Source organism: Petaurus breviceps, unplaced genomic scaffold, assembly GCF_028583685.1.
Source record: "Petaurus breviceps papuanus isolate PSGF00001 unplaced genomic scaffold, PetGlider_PUasm1.0 181, whole genome shotgun sequence".
NCBI classification, from domain to species: Eukaryota; Metazoa; Chordata; class Mammalia; order Diprotodontia; family Petauridae; genus Petaurus; species Petaurus breviceps.
Genome location: NW_027185784.1, coordinates 2,857,915 through 2,882,643, shown reverse-complemented (window position 1 = coordinate 2,882,643; position 24,729 = coordinate 2,857,915). Strand labels below are relative to the sequence as shown.

The following is a 24,729-nucleotide window of genomic DNA, read 5'->3' as shown; positions in this document are numbered from 1 at the left end:
CCAGAATCTCTTTATTCTTCCCCCTCCTCCCCCAAACATCCAGTATGGTCTTTAATAGAGCATAATCTTATTCTATCCAGCTGAGAAGCTTTCATTGGTATCAGTGGGTGCCATACAGTTAAAAAGAAAAGTCGACCTTTAGTACTTTGTACCTTTTTTATAGCTGTTAATTTTTCCTTAGGAATTAGGTTTAAAAAAAAATAAAATGTGCCTTTGTCAATTATGTCCCTAATCTATTCATTTTCTCAGAGACTATTAGGTTAAAACTAGATCTTTGATTCTTTTCAACATTCTCTTTGCTGAGCTAACCTCATTTGGAACCATTTGACTCATGGTTAAGCAAATAGAGGGCAGAAAGCAAAATAAATATATCAAAAACTCATCTGAAACCTTTTTTTCCTTTTCTGTGACACATTTTGTTTTTTTCTACACACACACACACACATGCACACACATTCACACACACGCTTCTGATTTCTTTATTTTAAACCCAATCAGAAATTAACTCTGAACTCCAACCCACTAGCAAAACTTGCCTCCTTTCTGACTTTGCTATATTTCAGTGACTGCTAGTCACATAACATTGTGAAAATGTAACCGACTCTACACAGAAGCAGAAAGCATGCTAACCTACTGTATACAGCATTTATTGTTAATATATCATCAACAAATGAACAATATAAATGCATAATAGAACATTTAGCAAACATCAAGAAGCTCACCACCCTCCTGAACTTTGAACTCACCAGACATAAGGTCAGTTCAAACTCAGGAGTTTTAAGAAATATATAATTTGAATGTAGATCTTCATGACTGTGAACTCTGCAAGTGAGCAAAGGTGTGACCATTCTTCTGGAGTCATGCTTCTAACAGAGCCAGCCTTTAGTTTAGATAAATAGGCAGAAAGTCTGGGAGTACTCTGAACCTGTGACTAATGCCCGTGATTCAGCCCATGGATTTGGAAGAAGATAGAAGCTGTTTTCTGTCTGAGCTCTGCCTGGTCCTGGGCAGGAACCTTCAACCTCCTCTGGCTACGGCTAGCAAATTAGGATGAGTGAGTTCAACAGACAACCCTGGCAAGAGTCAAAAAGGATCAGAGTGTCCCTCTTGGATCATAGCATCTCTCTCCTATAGCTGTATTACATCACTTCCTGTGCTCAGCACCTTCTCTCTGGCTCTTCTGCCAAAAGTCCCCATTATTCAAAACAGCAGGGGGAGGGGCAGCTGCAGAGTGAGGGAAGTTATATCATTAACCTTCCCTGTTCAGTTCTTATCAACTGAATACCCAGCCCATTGTTACTTCCCCCTATCTTCTTACGTTCTCCCTAATCCATGTGATTCACAGTTCCAGACTTGTGAAACCCTATATCCTTACTATCTCTGTTAATATTCTCATCCCTATTCCATTCATCACTATGCTTTCCCAATTTCCTCTTTACTCCCTTTCCACCATGTGCTATGGAATTCTCCCTCCATCACAAGCAAACTCCCCTTTGTCCTAGATCTCTATAACATTTAGAACATAATTCTCTCTTTCTCTTTACTTTCGTAATCTCTACCTTCCTCCCCACTGAATTTTGCCTGAAATATTGGTGTAGTCTCTCAGTTGATCTTACTTCCTCCAGTCTCTCACCTATTTTCCTCACAATGGACAAATTGATAGTCTTAAAACACAGTTCTGACTACGTCAGTCCCCTACTCAAAAATCTTGATTGAATTTACAAGGTTGAGAGTGGGAGAGATTGCAAGCAAGGAGCTGCTTGTGTAGGAGATCCCTGATGAAGGGAGAAGGGAATTTCTCTCTTCTCCTCCTACCAAAGCCATGTGGCTTTCAGTGGGGAGTTAGAGGGCCATAAGGAAATGCCCAGCAAGGAACAGAAACACATTCTGTAAAGACACCGATTTCAAGAGCAGCGGTCCCTGGGTGCCACCACTCTTCCTGGGAATGTCATGCTGATTAGTGAGAGAATATGCCCCACGTTAATGGGGGAAAGAAGATGTCTTGTTATAACTATTCTTGTGATGGTATTGGAGTAGATGCCTTTCCTAAAAGTTAATTGTGTCTGATTGTTAATGGAAATCACATGGATAAAGGCTAGTACACCAGTCTATTCTAACCAGCCCCAGGGGGTTATCCTTAGGACCTGAGGAAGAAGCTGTCTTTTGGTACCAAATCTGTAAACATTTGAGTAAAAGTTGGGGCTGCTAATGAACTAATACTTTCCATTTACTATTTGAATATTCATGCTGCATCTCTAGAAGAATGTAGTCTCCTTGAGTTAAAGGACTATTTCTTCTTTTCTTTGTATTGTTTCCAGTGCATTGCATGATGAAGTGTTAAATAAATGTTTGCTGAGTTGAAAAGAACCTTTTATCGTGTTCCTTCTATCTTGTGTTGAGAGGAACTTGGCTTCCTCTGGATAATAAGTAACATAGTACTTTCTATGTGCCAGGCACTGAACTAAGCATTTCACAATTATTATCTCATTTGATCCTCATGTCATGAGAGGTAAGTGCTATTATTAACACCCTTCTACAGATGAAGAAACTGAGGCTGACAAAGGTTGAGTGACTTGGCCAGGACCACTCAGCTAGGAAGCATCTAAGGCCCAGCACTCTATCCACTGTGCCACCAACCTCCCTTGGTCTTCCTCTCCAACATTAGCTGCTCCTTCTTTCCTGCCCACCAATATCCCGGGCTGGTGGGAATGGGTGGATATGCTGCTTTCTTTGTACTGCCACTTCTAGACCCTCCCTCTGATACCATCATTCAGAAACTTTCTTGCTGTGAGGTTTCCTCCATCTAGCTTTATCAGTATTTCCACGTTCTTTTTTCTGTCATCTATCAAGCCCATGGTTACTTGCCTGATTCAAATTAGTCCAGTACCTGGCTCACAGTCTTTCTCTTCACATTGCCCCCGAGTTGAGTTCAATATTAATATTAAGGATCTCTAAAAACATCCTGGGGCTCCCAGCACATCAACTTCCTCAACTCTCCTGGCTTCCATCTCCATTGTCCCTCAATTGCCCACAGAATTGGACATGCCATTAACCTTACCATTACTTCAAATTGTTCTGCTTCCATGACCCTGAATTCTGAAATTACTTCCATGATACTAATCGCATTTCCTTCCATCTCTTGCTCATTCTCTGTCCTCTATAAAACCTGCATTTCATATCCACCCAAAACTAGCTAGCACAGTAGACAAAAGTACTGGGCCTAGAGTCAATGGGACTGAATGAAAATTCATCCTCAGACATTTTGCTATCTGACTCCGGGCAAGTTACTTAACCTCTGTTTGACTCAGTTTCCTCAACTATAAAATGGGCATAATAGCAGACCTCTCTTGGTCAAATGAGATAAAAACTTGTAAAGTGCTGTATCAGCAATGCCATATTCACAATGCCTATAGAGATTACAAATATGCTGATATAATTATCCATTAGAAAATACGTCATGTTTGCCATATGAGGAAATAAACTAGAAAATTTATTAAGATACCAAAAGACTGAGTCCCAAAACCAGAAAGTGAAAGCCATCAGAGTAGTTATGACATTGGCACAGGTAGATAAAGTAGAAAGTACCCACATTTTCAAGCCTTTAAAACAGAACAGGCTACCTCAGGCAAAGGTCCTCCTCTCCCCACTCACAGCAACCACCCAGCGTCCTGGAAGAGCGCTCCCAGCAGCTCCGGCCCCTGGCAGTCCTCAGCAGGAGTCCTTAGCAGAAAGTCCTTAGCAGTTCTAACTCAAAAAAGGGCTTCGCGCTGCCACTGCCTCTGCTGCTGCCGCCGTCACCACCACCGCCAGCCACCGAAGGAACGCTAGCTTGGCTTCCGCTTCCTCTTGCTCCGCCCCTTCCTGCTACGTCAGCAAGTCCAACGGGGCATGGAAGATCTTTAAATCCCATAACCCTTACAAGTGCTTAGTACGTAACATAGCAGGCCCTATATAAATGCTCATTTATTCCTTTCCCTTCCATCTATCCTTCTCTATTCTCACCTGTTCCTCATCTGTATTCTGGGTATATTTTTTTCTCCCTTCACAATTTTGACCATATGATTAGCCGGTTCAACTATATATTGTTCTCTACTCTCCTTTGTTCCCTTTTCCTGATGTCCTTCCAATGTTCATGCCTTATCAATCCTCAATCCTAAATCTCACCATCTCCCTTCTGTGTTTCTACTCCTGAGCTACTGAATCTTGCTGGAGAAAGTCACACAAATGTGCTCAATAGGTTCAGTAAAAACCCTGATATCTAATTTCATTGATACATGTCAATCATTTTCCTCTTCCTTGACTGACTCCCAGCCCCAGAAATGAATGTTCTAAACAGTCTGTTCTAGAAGTCTTTTAAAGTTCCCAATTTCACCTTAATCTTCCAGAAAAAAAAAAAACGGTCTTATCTCAGTGGGAACTTTAATGAGAAAATAAAGACCATCCATCATGAAGTCACTTATCTCTCCTATTCCATACCCCCAAACCATCCTATATCTTTAGCCATGCTCCATTATCAGTGGAAAAGGATAACTTTAATGAGCAACAACTATGTAGAGAAAATATTCCACATCACTAAGAAGAAAAATGCCAGTGTTTTGATGGGTTGTACCCCATGTAGCTTACATAGGGATGCACCTTTAATGCATTCCCGCTAAATGATTTCCCTTTTACTCCGATGAAGGAATTCCCCTCCCTGTTGATGACTGAGCAGAATGAGCTACTTGTTTTAAGTACTTTAAAAAGGGAGGGACTGTCCTTTGGCTTGCTCTTTCTCCGGTTTGCCTAGGGAATCAAGACCCTTCAAGCCTCTCTTTGGGAAGAATGATTGAAAACTTTCCCCATCCTGGAATTACGTTATCTATAAACTCATGGAAGCTAAACCACATGTCCTGCATAGAATAGGAAAGGTGGTGTAATGGAGTGGATAGATAGCTGGTCCTAAAGTCAGAAAAACTTGGACTCAAGCCTCCTCTGATTTTCTTGGTGCTGAATAATTTCAGTCATGTCTGACTCTTCGTCACCCCATTTGGGTTTTTCTTAGCAAAGACACTAGAGCTGTTTTCCATTTCCTTCTCCAGCTCATTTTATGGATGAGGAAACTAAGGCAAAAAGGATTGAGTAACTTGCCTAGGGTCATACAGCAAAGTATGTGTCTGAAGCCAGATTTGAACACATATCTTCCTGACTTCCAAACCACTTCTGATACATATGATGTATAACCTTTCAGTACTCTAGGCAGGGATGTCAAACTCAGGGAGAACCAGATTAGAATGTAATTGGGAAATGTTTAACAAAATAAGGAAAAACTCAATATAACAGATAATATTAATATGTGGTTTTAAAAAAAAAAGTATGGAAGCAGGGACCTGTTTTTATGTGAGTTTGATACCACTGTTTTAGGCAACTGTAAGATTTTAAGTTTTAGAAAAGGCACTGACTAGCATTGGTAGAAAAAGTTTCTTCACCTGTGAATTCTCTATACAAATGAAGTCACAGGTACAGTCCCTATCTCTTTTTTAGGCAAACATGAGGCAGGGTTTTGATTGTCTCTTTTGTTTTATTACTTTCCTGATTATAGGTGACTGAATAGATGGATGTTTCTTGCCCAGAAGTCAACCATGTGAGTTTAAGAGGTCTTGAGATCCCACATCCCTAAGTCTAAGAGGTCTGGCAGCTGGGGGATTTCTTTACAACTATACCTTTCCGGGAGAAAATGACCATGGACACAACAGAAAGCTTCAGGTTCTCCTCTGTTTTGCCAGAAAACATGAAACATTAGGGAATTATTTGGACAGTGCAGAACTGAGGTGAATTGTAAAATGCCTGTTCATCAATTCCAAAACTGTTTCATGTTCTTATGTTGAAGTTCAGCTTCTCAGGAGAGCATAACAGTAGTTTATGTTCCTTCTGCTATTTGTTTAAGCCTTTTGTGAGTCTCCTGCGTTAAGCATTTTGTTTGGAGACAGGAAATAAATATATACCCTATATCTAATCTAAGTACTTTTATACTTCCCCCCCCTCTAGAGAGATCTTAGACAAGAGCCAAACTCAAAACTTTAAGTAATTTTCACTGGGGTTTGGGGATGAGAGTGGAAAGGTCCAGAGAGCGTGAGAAACTAAAAGCCTAGTCCAGGCTCCTCTGAAACTGAAAGTTATCTTCGTGTAGAAGTATAGGGCTAAGAGAAACCCCTCAGTGGAATGAGAGAGCATGCGAGCTCCAACACTCCCTGGGTCCATAAATGGCTGTTATTGTCATTTAAATAAAAACAACTTTGAGTTGGCTTCCTTTACATCTCAACTAAAATCCCATCCCCATCCCTCTTAATTTTAGTCCCATTAGACTGTGAGCACCTTGAGGGCTAGGGACTGTCTTTTGTCTCCTTTTGCATTGCTGGTGTTTAGCACAGTACCTAGCACACAACAGGTATCTAGGAAATGTTTATTGACTGATATTGCCTGGCCTTTTAAAAGTATTCCCCAGTTATACCATAACGAGCTTGTTTGTAAATATTTGTTTACTTGGTGTCTCCCTCATTAGACTGTGAGCTCCTTTGACTCTTTTTGCATATCCAGAGCCTGGTACATAGCAGGCACTTAATATATGTTAATTGACTATTGAAAATGGCAAAGATGAAGTAATAAGGAGAAAGGGAATGTTCCCTGTACAAACTATATCCCCTAAACAAGGAAGTTTTGATGTTATCAGATGAGATAAATGATAGATTAGATAAACTGACAGATTTACAAATAGAGAAACAATTAGATGATAGATAGATAGATGATAGATAGATAGATAGATAGATAGATAGATAGATAGATAGATAGATAGATAGATAGATAGATAGATGGATGGACAGACAGATAATCTACTTGGTGTAATGGTAATGGGAATTCGGGTGCTACACCTGGCTAAGTCTATCTCTATCCATCTGTCTAGGTAGCTAGATATCTTTTTCTTACTCCCTGCCTTTGTCTCTGCTTCTGTCTCTGTCTCTATCTCTGCTCCTCTGATACAGATCTCTCTCTCTCTCTCTCTCTCTCTCTCTCTCTCTCTCTCTCTCTCTGTCTCTCTCTCTCTCTCTTTCTCTCTCTCTCTCTCCTCTCTTTCTCTCTCTCTCCATAAATATGTACACATACATATGTATGTATCAGGAACTCAGGACTATTCGGTGAAAAATAATCATCTTGCCTTCTTCACTTACCTTTTACTTTGGCTCAGATTAATTTCCATGCAAAGCAAGAGAGGAGCTTGGGAACTTCTAATCCTAAGGTCAATAGTTGTCTTGGACAAGATACTATTATATCAGCTCCAGACATAGAGGTTAAATGGTAAGATTTAATATTAGGGGGAACCCTGAGATGATCAAAGAGAGGTTAACTAGAAGTAGCTTCCTCCCACCATACTAAATAATACAAGTAATCAGCCTGAAAATTCGAAAAAATACAGAAAAAGAAAGGGGAAGAACCTGACACAAGATAATTCTTACAGAAAAAAAAATTAAAAGGAGTTCTCACCAGTTCTTCACTTTGAGTGCTTCCTCTGCTCATGGTCTTCCCTCCCAGCTTCCACAACTTGAATATTTGCTCAGGCCTGATTTACCTCTAGAAAGGTAGCATAATGTAGAAAAGATGTAGAATTTGGAGCGAGAGGATCTGAGTTTGATTCCTATCTCTGCCATTTGCTATGTATGTGACCAGTCGATTCACTCACCCTTCAGATTTTTTTTTTGTTTTTTGCCTTTTGGAGGGCAATTGGGGTTAAGCGACTTGCCCAAGGTCACACGGCTAGTTTTTTTGTGTTAAGTGTCTGAGGCCAAATTTGAACCCAGGTCCTCCTGACTCCAGGGCCAGTGCTCTATTCACTGGGCCACCTAGCTGCCCCCACCCTTCAGATTTATAATTTTGTAGTCCTCTTCTTTTTTTTTTCTCTATAACTTCTCTCTCTCCGTTCTAATCAGATCCCAAGGTATCAATTTTCATTACTATGAAGATGACACCTGGACTTTTATTTTATCAAACAACAAACCTACCAGTCTCCAGGTTCACAAACTCAGGCACCCTAACATCATCATTCTCCCCTACCTTCCATATCCAGTGTCCAAGCCTCTTCAATCTAATTCCAGGACATCACTCACATTCTTTGTCCTTCTCTCTTTTCAAATAGCCCTCATCAATAAGCTCTTCATTGTTCTCCTAACTTGCAGTCTCCTCTCTCCCATCTCCAGTCAATCCTCCACAAGGTACTAATATAACATTCCTAAAGCACAGGATGGAGTATGTCACTCCTCTCATCTCTGGGAATAAAATACAGACTCTTCTGTTTGTCTTTCAAGTCCCTTCACATTAAACTCCAACAAACCTTTCCAGGCCCATTCCACAGCACTCCCCTTCACACAGTCTATGGTATGGCCAGTTTGGGCTACTTGCTTTTCTTGGTACATGACATGCCCTGTCTTCTCACCATGCATTTCCAGAAGTAATTCCCCACAAATGGAATGTGCTCATTCCTCACATTTCTCAGAATCCATAACTTTGCTCAAAGTTCAGCTTAAATGTCACTTCTTACAAGAGACCTTTCTTGATAACCCCAGATGCTAATACTCCTTGCCAAATTACTTTGTATTTGTTCTGTATATATATATCCTGTTCTGTGACACAGCTAACGAGGACCTATTCCCTGAACTCAGCATTCCACATTTAGCCTTTGTATGTTTGTACATACTAGGAACTGTTACCCTCCTCAACCCAGCCTCTTTGACCACTTACCCTACTTCAAGGTCAAACTCAGGTGCTATCTCTTACCAAAAAAAAGCCTTCTCCCACATTCCCTTCATTGTTATTGTTTTCTCCTTCTTCAAATGACCTTATATTTATCTGCATAAAATCTTGTCTTATTAGCTGAATTATACTTATTAGCTGTGTGACTCTGGGCAAGTCACTTAACCCCTGTTTGCCTTAGTTTCCTCATCTGTAAAAAGGGAGAGGGAAATGTGTAGCAGCAAGCACCCTGACATACCCAAGATGGCTGCTAGCACAAGTTCTTAGATGTGCTTTTTTTTCTTCTTGGAAGGGCAATTGGGGTTAAGTGACTTGCCCAAAGTCACACAGCTAATTAAGTATTAAGTGTCTGGGGCCAGATTTGAACTCTTTAAATGAAGGGATGTCTTTCTTTTTTTTACGGGGGGGAATGAAAGGCAATGGGGGTTAAGTGACTTGCCCAAGGTCAATGGCTAGTAAGTGTTAAATGTCTGAGGTCAGATTTGAACTCAGGTCCTCCTGACTCCAGGGCTGCTGCTCTCTTTATTGTGCCACCTAGCTGCCCCTAGACCTGCTTTTCTAAAGGAAAGCAACTCAAAATGGGTTAACAATCTTACTTTAATCAAACATATATAATTTACTTAGTTCAGGGGAAAAAGTTAGCACCCTGAATTGCAGAGAATACAAACAGAAGTTACAAGCAGACAAAAAAATACAAAGAAACATACCAGCAGACAGGGCTTCCAGCTATCTAACCAAGAGAGAGAAGCACCAACATCTGGGTTTTCAAGGCTGGTCGGGGGTGTAGGGGGCTCAATGGCTGCACAGAGTCTTATCTGGCCAAATCACACAACTCTTCCCAAAGTGAGCCCCAAAGCAAAATTTCACATCAGGGTATATATAGCCTTCTCCTGGATCAGAGAATGTCACAGCCCTCTTGACCCACTGCCCAATTACAAAGTAAAAAGGTATGGACGTTGCTGAAAAACAACCCTCTCACCACAAGCTCTGTGTGACCACATTCAGTCTATTAGGGGGTAGAGTATATTATCAAATCAGAGAAGGTTCTCAGATTCACTTAAGCCTATCAAGGGGCCAAGGGGCAGGGAAGATCTTCAACTTTCCCATTACCATTACAAAATGGCAAACCATTCCAGATAGTTTTGCCAAGAAAACCCCATGGACAAAAGTCCAACCACAAATACCCCAGTAAAATATAAGTTTCCTGAGGACAGGTACTGTTGAGCTTTCATCTTTGTACTCTAAACACTTAGTACACTAGTGACTAGCCATAGTAGGCATGAAAGTTAGTTCAATTGAATGTAGTTCCCCTTCTCACTGCCATACTTCCCTTTCTTTACCTCTCTCCTCCCCCCTCCCCCCCAACCCTCTCCCTTGCTTTTTTCTTCTGAAGGTTAGGTTGAGGCTCTTGAGTTCCTTTTCTCCAGATTATTGCCCTAGGTGAGGCACCAGGCCTTCTCTCAGATGACTAACCAAGGAAAAGTCATCTGGGACAGCAGTTCCTCCACGATTGATGAGGATTTAATGACCCAGGTGTGAATCTCTTGGGAGCTAGAGGAGTAGTGCTTTGAGAATAGCTGTTTTCTCCCCAAGACACTAATTAAAGTGTGTTCACATATGCTCTGTCTTTATAGCTCCTGGCTCCCAACTTCTGAAACTTCGCCTTCAAAGGTCTGTTCACTGAGGGGAAGAAAGGACAATTGGTCCTTTTTATTCCTCTCCACACACAAGAAGGATAGTGTTATCCTGCTGTGTCATTAAACACTGAAGGGCAAAGCCCATGTGTTTTCAAATGTTATATTTGTTTATTATGCATTCCTAAACACTTGGGAATTACATGACTGAAACCAGATCAATTGTTTTTCTTACGAGATGTTTCACATTCTTTTGTTTTTTCGTTCTTTATATTTTGTTTTATTATTTCTTGGTCTCTTGTAACTTCACTGGTTTCCCTTTGCCCAATTCTAATTTTCAAAGAGTCATTTTCTTCCTTAAGATTCTGGATTTTCTTTTCTAATTGGTTAATTTTCTTTTCATAATCTTGTTTTTCTTGGATTGTTCTTTTTTAAAAATTTTCTCCTCAATTTCTCTCATTTGATTTTTAAAGTCTTTTTAAAGTTCTTCTATGAATTCTTTTTGGCCAGGTGACTGTTTGATGTTACTCTTTGGGTAGGAGAGGCTTTTTTTTTTTTTGATTCAGTACCCTCCTATAAAGATGAATCCTGGTCTTCTCTATTCCCATAGTAACTGTTTATGGTTGAGTTACTTCTCCTTTGACTGCTCTTTTTTTTTTTTTTTTAACTTATAGCAATTTGTTTTAATCACCTCCAGTCCTGGGGTATGGAAGATGGTGCCTATGACCTCAGGTCCTCCTTTAGTACTCCCCTCTGGCCTAGAACCCAAACGAAGAACTCCATCCTCCTGTAAGTGCCCACAGCCAGTGGCATCCTGCCCCACTGCTTCTGCACTCACCAGGCATTTGCTGGTTCCTTCTCACCCAGAGCCATGTGTCTCAGCAGCACAGTTGGACCCGGCATCTCTTATCAGCAGAGGTTCCCTTAATCTTTCCCTGCTCAGATGCCAGACTCCCCACACTGTCTGAGAAGTGAAAATCCCTGTGGCTGAGGCTGAGGCTACCTCCTAATCAAGCTAGCCCCAGGACTCACCACTTGCTGTTTCAGTGGAACTAACGTGTAGCTGTTTATACTTCACATAGACCAAACGTCAGTCCTGGGATTCTTCCATTCTCCTCCATTTGTCCTGGGAGGACTACTGTTCTGCCCCAATTCTTGTTTATTTTTATCTGCTCTATGTTTGCTGTGAGGAATTATTTTGTCTTGTTGGTAGGAGAAATCTGGAGAGTTTGGAATTTTCTGACCTATTCTGCCATCTTCCTAGAATCTTCTCTCTTATTTGTTTTTAAAGTCCTTTTTCAGTTCTTCCAAGAATTCCTTTTGTACTTGGGACCATTTGACATTTCTCATGAAAAAAGGAGTGGCTTTTTTTTAGGTCCATCATCTTCCTCTGAATATAAACCCAAATCTTTTCTATCCCCATAGTAACTATCTATGGTTGGGTTCTTTCTCCTTTGCTTACTCATTTTTATTTATTTTTTGTTTTATTTTATTTCTAGCAGCTATTAGTATAATGAATTACTGTTATTTTCTGAGGTCTGTCCCCTGGCTCAGCCTTGGGCTCTCCTCTCTACTCCTAAGCCACAGCTAGGACCCCCAACCACATTGTTCCACAAATGATCTTATTTCCTGAGGTCTCTCCAATGGCTGTAAACTACAGCTGTCCTCTCTGTGCTGGAACTGAAGCCAGGGACTCTGCTCTCCCGCAAGTGTCCACAGCCAACTGGGTCCTTGCCCCTCTGCTACTGCACTCACTGGGTGTGTGCTAGCTCCTTCTGGTGACATCCATAGCCTAAGACCCCTCTGGTACTTGGAATCCCTCACAGTAGATCGTTCAGTCTTCTCAGTCATCAGACCCACATACACACACACTGTCTGTGAGGTGAAAGCTTCTTAGGCTGAGTCAGCCTCTCAATCCAGATGCCCCCCAGGCTTGTTTGTTGTTTCTGCAGAATAGGCCTGGTGTTTGCACTTCACTCCTGCCAAACCTCTGCCCCTGGAAGTTGGATCTTTCTTGGGTTTTTCTCAAATTGTCTTAGGAGGACAACTGCTTTACCCTGTGTTTATTTCTACTGCTCTGAGGTGATGTTCTGTCTCTTTTTGTGGAGAAAATTTGGAGAACCAAAAGTTTTCTTACCTACTCTGCCATCTTCCCAGAACCCTCTCCCTAAGGCCTTCATTTTAAATGGAGTAAGGGTGGTAACTAAATTTAACTCTTGTCTGGATGTTATGATTATCTTCCTACCTCTTAAAATGATTGCCAAGACCCAGTAAGGAAAGCGTGTGCCCATTTGAAATTCAAGGTTAAGATGCTTATCTTTTGGACAGTTAGATGGCGCAATGGATAGAATTTTGAGCCTGGAGTCAGAAAGACTTATCTTCCTGAGTTCAAATCCCAGCAGCAGATACTTACTATCTGTGTGACCCTGGGCAATTCACTTAACCCTGTTTGCCTCAGTTTCCTCATTTGTAAAATGAGCTGTACAAGGAAATGGCAAACAACTCCAGTATCTTTGCCAAGAAAACTCCAAATGGGTTCTGTGGACTTTGAGAATTGGTCTAATCCAAGTGCTAGTTCAACTCTTCTTCCAGCCCATTGCATTTTACAGATAAGGAAACCACTGCCTAGAGAGGTCAAATTACTTGCTTAAGGCCATACAACTAGTTGCATCTGTTCTTAGAATTATTTTTTCATTTATTTAATAATTTTTATTGCTTTTGGCTGAACCCTAGATTCATCACATTAAAAAATTAAAATAAAAAGATCCTTTCCAAGTGTAGAAAAATTGGATTCCCCAGGAAATCAGAGGCTGCAGATGCAGGAGAATTTCATTGTCATCCTGCTCTCCTACCTTTGCAAAGACACAAGCTCAGGTAATCCTGCCTAGATGGGAAATTCTAAGAATCAGGCCTGTAGGAGTTCACTTAGGGAATTAGAGTGGCTGCCTCTTGAATCTTTCTGATTCAATGATTTGGTCTTTAGCTACTTGAATTTTTGTTCCAGAAATCCTTTAAGTTTCTTATTTCAGTATGTTGAACAACATTCTACTCTTACAACTTGAAAGGACTCCAATTTCACCCCTAAGAATGGTTAAATTAAATACATTTTTATTGGTGTTTACTATTTCATCCTGATCTTTAAAAAAAAAAAAAAGAATGGGGCAATAAGATTATCGTTTCAAAATTTATTCTGATTCAATTCAGTAAGCATTTGTTAAGCATTTATGGGCACCACCACTGTGCTAGGCAATCTAGATACAATGATAAGACCAAAAGTCAGTCAGCTAGCATTTAGTAAGTGCCTTCTATGTGCCAGACTTTGTGCTAAGCACCGAGGATACAAAGAGAGGAGCAGAAGGACATATACACACACACCTGCCCTCCAGATAGATGTAAATTTGTACGGAAAATTGTGAATGTGTAGAGAGATAGAGATATACACGTAATGTAAATTAGGGTGAAGTGAATGGGAAGAAAAACCAACAACTGGGAGGTTTTATATTGATTCTTAGAGGGAGCTAGAAATTCTCAGAGATGGAAGCAGGAAGGTCGCCTGGAGGGAAGAGGCAAGCAGGTCAGTTTATTTGAAATGTAAGGTAAGGGGAGGTGGGGGGGAGGGGAATAATGCAAAAAATAAGTCTTCGAAGGTAGGCTGGAGGCAGATGGTGAAACATCTTCAATGCCAAAGATAGGAAGGAGAATCTATATGGTCCCGGATGCAATAGTGAAATTGTGTTTTTGGAAGGATATTGGCAAGCTACATTGGAGAGAAGAGAGATGAGGTAGGAAGAAGAATTAGGCAAGCTTTGCAATAGTGCTGGTGAAAGGTGATAAGGGCAGAAAGTAGCATGGTTGCCAGATAAACGGAGAGGAGGAGGAGAGAGAAAAGGAAGCAACCAACTGATTAATAACTCATACTGCTTTACATTTTTCAAAGGTCTTCTCTCACAATAGTACAGTGAGATAAAGGCAGCAAATAGTATTAACCCCATTAGAGAGATGAGGAAACTCAAGTTCAAAGAGTTTGCAAATAATAATGATGATGACAAAAGCTAACATTTATATAGTACTTTAAAGTTTGTGAAAAGTGTTGCATGTACAAGATGTCCCAAAAGTTTTAGCGCAGTATAGAGCTTTAGTAACTAATATAATAACCATTAAGTTAATAACTGTGAATATAATCAATATCATGTTATAATAAAATAATTATTATAATCTTTAATAACTATTAAAGCTTAACATTGCACAAAGACTTTTAGGACACCCTGTATCACTTTATTTCAACTTAACAACTTTGATGCAGTTACTGGCACATAGTAGGTGCTTAATAAATGCTTGCCAATAATAGCTAGCATTTTTATAGTACCTAATATGCGCTAGGTACTATGGTAAGCACCTTACAAAGGTTATCTCAATTGATTCTCAAAACAACCCTAGGAGGTAGGTGTTAATATCCCTGTTTTACAGATAAGGAAACTGAGGTAAGCAGAAGTTAAATGACTCACCCAGAATCACACAGCTAAGTTAGTGTCTGAGACTAAGTTAGATTTGAACTCAGATCTTTCCAACTCTGGGCCTAGCACACATTGTACCACCTGAATTAGATACTACAGATATTCTCATCCTCATACACACACTGCCACTATCAGAGGCAGGAATTACTAGCAAATGACTGAGGTCTCAGACTGCATCCAAGCCCAGGGTTTTCCACACCAGTCCCAGCACCGTCTGTGTCTTCTGAAGCTTCTGTCATTTTATTTGGTGGTAGCTCATACGTTATTACTGAGTATGTGTTTCAATAATAATTGTTTCAATAATAATTACTGAGTATTTGTTTCAATAATCCTCAGCTTTTTGCTCTGTGACTTAGAGAAGTCTCCTCTCATGGCCTTTTCAGGCCAGAAGGTGGCACCCCAGCTCCTGCCTCTTACCCAGCCACTGCCACCAGTGCTAGTGCTCTGTCCCCCTCGGTTCCATTTTGCTACTTGTCTGGATGGGAAAAGAAGGAAGGGCTCTTTTTCTAGTCCCACCCTCTTCCTCACCTAGCTATGTGTTATAAAAATATTGCCAATGACTGAAGTGAAGAGCATTAGTATTTTAGATGTCAGGGAGTTTTAAGTTACATATGTAACCGATTTATGCGTATGCTCATACACATTCCAGCTTACTAAATTTCTCTAATCTTTGATCCTCCTCCCAAGTCATCCTGAATCTTATTCTGGTTGCACAAAATTATATATGACACCTTGTTATAAGAGAGTATGTGTTTCAGATGTGTGTCCAAAGAAATTCTCTATCTCTCCTCTCTTGCTTTGCCCACTGACTTAAAAACACACACATACAACAATTTAACCATCTATATGAGCTTGTCAACAATGACTCAAACAAGAATTAGTATTGTAAGAAAAGAAAAATGACAAATGTTGGAAAGGATATGGGAAAATTGGAACACTAATGCACTGTTGGTGGAGTTGTGAACTGATCTAAACCATTCTGTGGAACAATTTGAAATGATGCTCAAAGGACTATAAAACCATACATACCCTTTGACCCAGCAATACCACTATTAGGTCTATAAGCCAAAGAGTTTAAAAAGAGGAAACAGAACTATATGTACAAAAATATCTATAGCAACTCTTTTTGTGTTGAAAACAAATAGTGTAACTCATGACTCAAAGTTCATTTGCATAAGACTCTCTTCACCCATGGAGACTGATTACTTTGGCTGTTGCTCCCCAGTCACAAGAGGTGTGGAGTTGGCAAGAGCTTGGAAGAAGATAGGTCCTGGTCCTCTCATTTCAAACCTCAAGAAGGAAGACAAATGTAGTTCCAAATACTCTTAAGCTCACTGAAATGGGACATGAGGGGGAGGAACTCTCAGAAGAAGTCACGATGAAAAGAATCTAAAATCTCAATCCTTTCCCTATCTCTAGCTTATTACAGTAGAGACTTCTGAGAATTTTCTCTTGGGTGATCTCTGCGGCTCTACTGGTTAACTTGAGATACCTTGTTCACCATGGGAGAGCCTATTTACTCTGTGTTTTGTCTGATATTTTTCATCTCTATAACTTCTTTGATTTCTGTTTGTTATTGGCTTGATTAAAAATGGGTATTTTTTCTATTTACTACATATGTTCTTTGTGGGAATAGTAATTGTTGGGAAAGATGTCAAGCTTTGCACATAAAGCTTAGGGCACTCTTTCGGAATAGCAATCAGTATATTAGCTTGAACCTAAAAATTATTTTCCCTACATTAACATTATTTAAGGAGGCAAATAGATATAATTCTATTCTAGTACCTTTCTCTGAGGAGAGCAGAGGGCCAGTCTTATGTCCCCTAGCCTTTTGCTTCCTCTCCTAACAGGAATCAGACTCCCTTGGAGAAGGATGGTCAGGGGAGACTATTAGACATATATGTTTGCCCCTCCCTACATATGAACCAGATGTAGACACACAGAAACTATGTGAGCAACACACACACACACACACCCCCTACAAATGGAAACTAAAGGAATTCCCAACAACTAAAGAATGCTTGAATGTGATGTAGTACTATTGTGCTGTAAGAAATGAAGAAATAGGTGAATTCAAAGACAGAAATACTTCTATGAACTGATACAGAGTAAAGTAGAACAATTTTCCAGGGGTAGGGAACCTGTGGCCTTGAGGCCAAATGGGGCCCTCTAGGTCTTCAAGTGTGACCCTTTGACAGAACCCAAACCTCACAGAACAAATCCTTTTAATAAAAGAAGTCTGGATTCTGTCAAAGGGCTGCACTTGAGGACCTAGAGAGAGAGTCACATGTGGCCTCAAGGCCACAGGTTCCCTATCCCTGATTCATTTTATACTCTAATATCAATGTTATAAAAATGAACAATTCTAAGAACTTTTGCAAACTGATGAAAAATGAAATGGGCAGAGACAGGAAAAAACAAAGTAGCTGATAACAACAACAACACTATAAAAACAAACCTCAAAAGCTATGAGAACTTATATCATTTGATATATTAATATATCAAATATAATTCAATTTATATAAATATAAATATATAAAAATATAAATCAAATGTATCAATTGATATATTATATCAATACAATAACCATGTATGATTTCAGAGAATCAATGATGAAACATGTTATACCATTACATAGAGGTGATGGATCTGAACACAGAGTGAGATACATGCGTACACACATATATGATTTTTTTTTCGGCCATCGAGGTAATTTGTTTTGCTTGACTATGCATATTTTTACAACTAATTTGTTCTCTTCTTCTTTAAAAAAAGGGTTGAGGAGTAGAAGGGAGAGATAATCAATTTGTCATTTTTTATGTAAGTAGAGAAGGAAGGATACGATCATATGAAATGTTGCGTGAGTCTTCAGATGAGATTGTGGTATTATTAGCATTACTACAAGAAACCTTTCTGAAAGTGGTCTCAAACTAGGAGTCATCTGTAAATGTAAAGTAAAAACAAAATATTTCATTAAAAACTTTTTTTTAAGAGTGGAAGATATTATGATAAACTCTTTGGGATCAGTAAAGAAAAATTTAACATGGTCTTTGCCCTCATGGAATGCATAATGCAGTTGACCTGTTCCATTGCATTGTCATCAGTCAAGGAGCATGATGTAATAGGAAAAAAACACAAACCCACTGCACTGGTTTCTAGTTTCTGTTGTTAATCGCTACTGATTCATATGCTTTTTGTTTCTTGGGGCATATAGAAGAACAAATGAGACTACGTTTTCAATGTTCTCTCAGGCAGAACAGCAATGGTCTCCACTCAATCATTTAGCAAAATTTTTACCTCTTATGGCAGGCTAAGTAGAGGGCAGAACTTTAAGTAAGGTGAATTCTGGGACCTCAGTTTGCTCATCTATATAGTAAAAGGATTTGAATAAGTTACTTCTAGCTCTAAATCTTATACTGTCTTTTCCTGAGTCCAACCAGATCCCCAAACCATTCCCCATGCCATGAGTTCCAGGTCCAAAATTCTATCAGAGTTTCTGTATTTGTATCTGTATTTTCTTCTTCCTAGAAGTGTGAATCAAGCATGCAATGTAAACAATGTTATTTTCATTCCTCTGTCTCTTTAAAGGAGGACACATTGTGCATTTCCTGGAACTCCTGTGTCTATGCTCTTATTTAGGGGTGCTTGAGGTCTAGGAGACACTAATGCAGTTGCCTTGAAAACATTAATTATCCTTTGTCTTTTACTAGTATGTACTATCCATCTGATTATCAATTCTGTGCTAACACTGTGTTGCTTATAATATTAGAACCTGAGTGTATGCTTCAGTAAGAGAAAACTCGATTATGCAAAATTCATGTGACTAGGACACACTGAAATAGTAAGTCCAAAGAAAGAGGCAGGACTGGCCTAGTAGGTGGGGGCTCAAAGCTAAATTATGATTGAGAAATCTACAGCATCCTTGAAAGCAAGTTGATGCTGTTCCCTGATGAGAGGTAGAGCTAAGGAATAGAATTGGTCAATAATCTCTGAGAAACGTGTAGCACAGCACTTACTTTTTCTACTCAGCAAGGCATGCCCAAATCACCAGTATGAATGTGAGATTCCCAAAGACCCAGATTCTTACAGCCAAGTAGGATTGTGTGAATGGTAGCCAATGCTGCCTAGTATTTAAGATATATAAACTCTAAGGGAACAGAAACTGTTAGGGGTAATGATTTCTGTAAGATTAGAGGATCATAAATTTAGAGATTCAATTCACTCACTTTACAGTGAAAACAAGCCTAGAGAGGTGATATGACTCACCCTAAATCTTACAAATAGTAAGTGTCAGAGCTAGAATTTGAACCATGTTTCATTGCAGAGTCGTAATAAATATTACAGTACACCCAGTAATTGAAACTACAAAATAATCAGAATAATTTCTCAACTTATACATTAGAAGTCAAACTTGTAGAAACCCAAGGAAAGACTAGTGCCTCCAGTTTTATGGGGATAGGGTATAACATAGACAAATGTTTCCCCCTTCTACAAATACAGGCAAAGAAGAGAGAAGTTTTTTCTCTCTCTTTTTTTCCTTCTTCCTTTCATTCTTTTTCTTCCTTTTTTCCTCCCTTTCTTTCTTCCTTCTTTCCTTCTTTTCTCTTTCTCTCCTTTTCTCCATTTTTCTCTTTCTTGCTTTCTTTCTCTCTTTTTCTTTCTCCTTCTTTCCTTCTTTCCTTCCTCCCTCCCTTTCAGCAATCAGGGAGTGCTATAACTGGTACCAGATCCTATCCAATAGCAAAGACATGTTCTATAAAATACACATTTCAAAATATCATGCTCATGACCTAGCAACAGAGCCCCCTGGGATAACCCCAAAGCTCTCTGACTTTCAGAAAAATGACTACCTCTTTTTTTTCTTAGTTGTACTCTTTTATGGGCACATAAATTATGGTATTGCTTTGTTTCATTGACCTAGCTAACAGATCACAACGTAGCCCCTGGGAAAAATTATTCTCCTTCATTATGTCACTGGCTGTGCTTCAATGACTTACTCCTTATTTAAAGACATGTTAGAATAAGTATTTAGTGGAGTTAAATTAATGATTATAAAAGCAGAAATATTAGCATGTAATACATGTATATTTGTATGTATACATATGTGTGTATATATGCCACACATTCCATTTGATACTTGGGCTGATCCCTCTCAAAGCTTTCTGGGCTGATCTCTGTCTTCCTCACTTTTCTTACCTGCTTGAAGATGAGAACTAAACTGAAAATTCACTTCTCAGTTCAACCCCACCAGGATCTGAGTGAGAGGTTATCTCATTCATCATGTGCAGTTAGAGCTCTCAGTTCATTGTTCTAAGAATGTCAAGTAACTTGTTGCCACGTTGAAACTTTCCTTGGCTTGGCTCAGTTTCAACCTATTTCTTCTGCTCACTCAGGATCTGAAATGCTGGTAGGCTTCAGTCTGTCCCTACCATGTCCAATGTGGCAAGAAGAAGTATCATAGGTTGGATGTCATTTAATCTCTTCTTTATAATTCTTTTTAAATATATAATGCATTTTACAGATGCTTCATTCCTTTGAATCACATTAACTCCTGGAAAAACACCCCCTACACAACCTTCCTTCAAATGAGACTCTCCATTATAACAGTAATAGCTATAACAAAAATGAGCAAAAGCACCCAGTATAGTCACTGAATGTGACAGCGTATACAATAGTCTTCTCTATTAGGTTATGGCGTCTCTATCAAGAGAAAGGAGATGTATTCTATTATCTTTTCTGTCCAAGAATATCATTACTTTTTATATTTTTTGAGGTGGTTGGGGTTAAGTGACTTGCCCAGGGTCACACAGCTAGTAAGTGCCATCATTAGTTTTTTACTTATTCAGAGTTCAGTATTGTTAACTATATTTTCATTTTATTATTGCAGTTATCATGTTCATTGTTCTTTTCATTCTGCTTTTTTCACTCTGTATCAGTACATATAAATCTTCCTACATTTCACCAAATTCCACATATCTGTCATTTCTTTGTGTTCCCAGCATCTAGCACTTAAAAATTTTGTTGATTGACTGGTTTTTACTATACAATAATATTCTATTATATTCAAAAGCCATAGTTTTTTTTTCAATCATTCACCAATCACCCACTTTGTTTCCAGACCTTTGCTAACACACGCCACGCGCGCGAACATAGACTCTGACCTGAATATTTTGACATATATTGTAAAGCACCTCTTAGTTTTTATCTTTGACTCCTGGGAATACATGTGCAGTAGTGGGATATCTGGACAAAGAGTATAGACAGGTTAGTAGTAGAAGTAGTAATTATTATTATTTTCCAAGCTAACATTTATATAGCACCTATCATCTACCAGGCACTGCACTAAGTGCTTTACGCTTATTATCTAATATTATCCTAACAACAACCCTTCAAGGAAAAGGCTTTTATCATCCCCATTTTACATTTGAAGAAATTGAGGCAAACAGAGGTTAAGTGACTTGCTCAAGGTCACACAGATAGTAAATGTCTGAGGCAGAATTTGAACTCAAGTTCTCATTATTTCCAGGAACAGCTCTCTATCCACTCAACCACCTACCTGCCAAGTGTAATCACTTCAACCTCAGAATTCCAAACTGATCTCCAGAACAGTTGGGCCAATTGACATTTCTGCCAATAGTGTATTACTGTGCCTGTCTTCCCACAGGCCTCCCATGACTGTTTCCATCTTTTGTCATCTTTGCCAATTTGGAGATTATGAAGTGAATCCTTAAAGTTGTTTGAACTTGCATTTCTCTTAATATGAGTGCTCTGAAGCACATTTTCAAATGATCACATGTGGTTTACAATTTCTTCTGAAAACTTTTTTCATATCCTTTTATAAAAGGATTTTGGATATCTACTGTTAGACATAAATTTCCTGTTATTTATTTACTTAAGGCCTGGGGAGTTTTGGAGACCAAGATTGAAAGCTTAGCCTCTATTTGATCCAAAAGAGGAAGGAGTCTCTCTAGAGCCATAAGACTCAAGAAAGTGAAGCCAGGGTAAGAATGAAACCTAAGGATGAACATACTTGGGTCCTAGGGGAAGATGGGGCAACCACTGATGCCACCATCTCTGCCACTCTTGCTGGGGACTGGTGAGTATGCCATCAGATGTGCCCCAACCAAAAAGACTTGGAGGCTTGCCTCATTATACTTTCTTTATCTATTGGAGACTGACTTGGTGCTTTTCTATTTGTATTCATTTTCTATATATTTTAGCTATCAGATTTTAATTGATGTGATGCAAAAACTCCTTTCTTTCTCTACAGTTTCTCTTATTCTATCTTTGTTGATTGTGTCTGTATAGATGATTTTATGTGATTAAAACAGTGCATTTTACATTTTATGATTTCCTCTATTCTTTGTTTAGTTTAACATTCTTCTCACAGCTATATTTTGGTGCAGCCTTTATAAACTCTGAGGCTCCTGATCTCAAATCCTTCTTGCCTAATCTCAAATCCTACTTGACTGATGAGTCAAATGTCCAGGAGAATAATTACTTTTCCATCTCAGGGTTCTAGAGGTAGAATGGAAGAAGCTGAGGGAAGTCTTTTTAAATCAAACTTTTAAAAAATTAATTTGTATACATATATAAACATACATACATACATTTTTTTTACATTACCAAAATGTTCCAGGGTGGGAGAATCTTTCAATAGCATTGGCTTAAGCCCACATTCTGTTGTGTTCTTCCAATTCAGTTAATATATAATATTCAGTTAATATATAATAATCAGTATATTCCTTATCATTTATTGACCCAGTATCATTTAAGAATTAACATGATTTTTTTTACAAAGGAATATTTACTGAGAAAAATATAGCAGGAAAATAAGTATGAACACATCCCTCCAAACCAGGGACACACTATACTACTTTACTAGGATTTTAGCTCAAATTGAAAGAACTTGCTACAGACCATTTAGACCGACTAAATTCATTTTCAAAGGCAGCACACCTGATGGATAAAATTTGCTCCAGAAACTGGCATCTCTGCAGATAGGTCTGATTTATTGCTGTACTGAGTCCAATAGGCAACCCCTTGAGGCAGTACCGATGGCAAACTCTCTAATAGGATTCCCATACCTGGGACTATTGAGATCTCACAAGGTTTTGGACTGGTCTGTTCTGCTAAGAGAACAAATAAAAACAGGCAAAGAAAGAGAACTACTATGTTCAAAGTCATTTGTTAAAGCTAGTAAGGGGATAAAAAGCTGGGGGCAAGCACTCCGGGTCACCACTAGTACTAAGCTCTCACTACCCTGAGGCTTGCAGCAATCTTCACCACCCTTGTCACGTAACAGAGACCTGGTTTTAGACAGTCATTGTTTTTTGAATGCACACCCAGTTCTGACTCATCAATTGATCAAGATAGAAAACGATTATTGAATACATTCTCCGAAGTTCACATGGAAGATGGTTTCAAGTAAAGTCCACTATGTATGCTCATAAATTGACCTTTCATTGGTTAGTTTCCTGTTATATGTGAAAAGTACCTGATTTCATTCTTTTCAGAGGTTTTTTTTTTTTTTGGTGTCATTTTTTATGATGAAGGTACATGTCATATTTTTTTTTTTGGTGTCTATTTTTAGATGAAGGTACATGTCATACTTATTAAGATATATAGTGTAACATGTTGATCTAAACCTAACTTCTGCTCTTCCTTGTCTTTCACTTTTCAACTTTGCATTTTCCACTTTGAAGATTTCATAACCATGAAAACAATCCCTTACATTCCCCCAGGGAAGAGCATTATGCAGGCATACTCACAGCATGTCTGTTACGGTTCTTTCAGAGGATCTATAGGATGCAGGGCTGAAAGAGTGAAATGGCTATAAATGTGTATTCTCTAAAATCTGTTCCAATCTAAACACCGTGGAGCTCTCAATCTATAAACTGCCATAGCTATAAAAAATCAAGGAAAATTAAGGAGAGCCCAATTCTCCTCATTGTATTAACTCACAAATAGGGCAGAGAATGAGTAGTCTTCTTCTTCTTCTTCTTCTTCTTCTTATTATTATTATTATTATTTTGCTTTTTGGAGGGCATTTGAGGTAGACTTGCCCAAGGTCACATGGCTAGTTTTTGTGTTAAGCGTCTGAGGTCGGATTTGAACTCAGGTCCTCCTGACTTCAGGACTCTATGCACTGCACCACCTAGCTGCCCTGAGTAGTCTTTTACGTATTAAAAAAAACAGGAACAGAGGGAGACATTGCTAAGTGAAAAATGAGGTGAGGGGCATGCTTTTTATTCACTGTTGCTACTTCTCCTTTATCTTATTCTCTATCAAACAGTTCCCACCACTGACTTTATTTTAATCTAATGGAGCTCTGTACATTACTTTGTATTATTTATATATGTGAAATATTTAGGGCCTAATTTGTAAATAATTAGCATTTTCTCAGTAAAGAATCATCTTGCCTGATAGTCACATGTATCTTAAAGCTTTTTAGTGGGTGATTAGGATGAGTCAGACTTGAGATAATTCTTGCTTAAAGTAAGGAACATTTGGAAAATACATTTTCTCATTTGGTTGTTAGGAGGTTATCCAGTTAGATACTTTCTCATGAGCCTCAGCCTGATGTCCTCTTTCTCTGATATCTTTAGTGGTATAGGCTTAGCAGCCTTATTCGGGTTCAAAGACATATACAATTTGTAACTTTGGGCATATAGTTTCAAACTGCTTTCCAAAATGCTGTACCAACACATTAACAGTTAATTAATGTGTCAGGTTACTTTTTTTCTCTGACTCCATTTCTCTCTCTCTCTCTCTCTCTCTCTCTCTCTCTCTCTCTCTCTCTC

The 24,729-nt window shown here is 39.0% G+C and overlaps 1 long non-coding RNA gene across 2 annotated transcripts in view; it reads right to left on the bottom strand.

The window, feature by feature from the left end:
* LOC138160416 (uncharacterized) overlaps positions 1–24,729 on the bottom strand; it is a 71,885-nt gene that overhangs the window by 40,260 nt on the left and 6,896 nt on the right. The window contains exon 2 of one of the 2 annotated variants that reach the window (XR_011168138.1): positions 7,516–7,602. The exons of the other annotated variant lie outside the window; for it this stretch is intronic. This is a non-coding gene — a long non-coding RNA (uncharacterized lncRNA). The remainder of the gene's footprint in view (positions 1–7,515; positions 7,603–24,729) is intronic. 2 annotated transcript variants of the gene reach the window in all.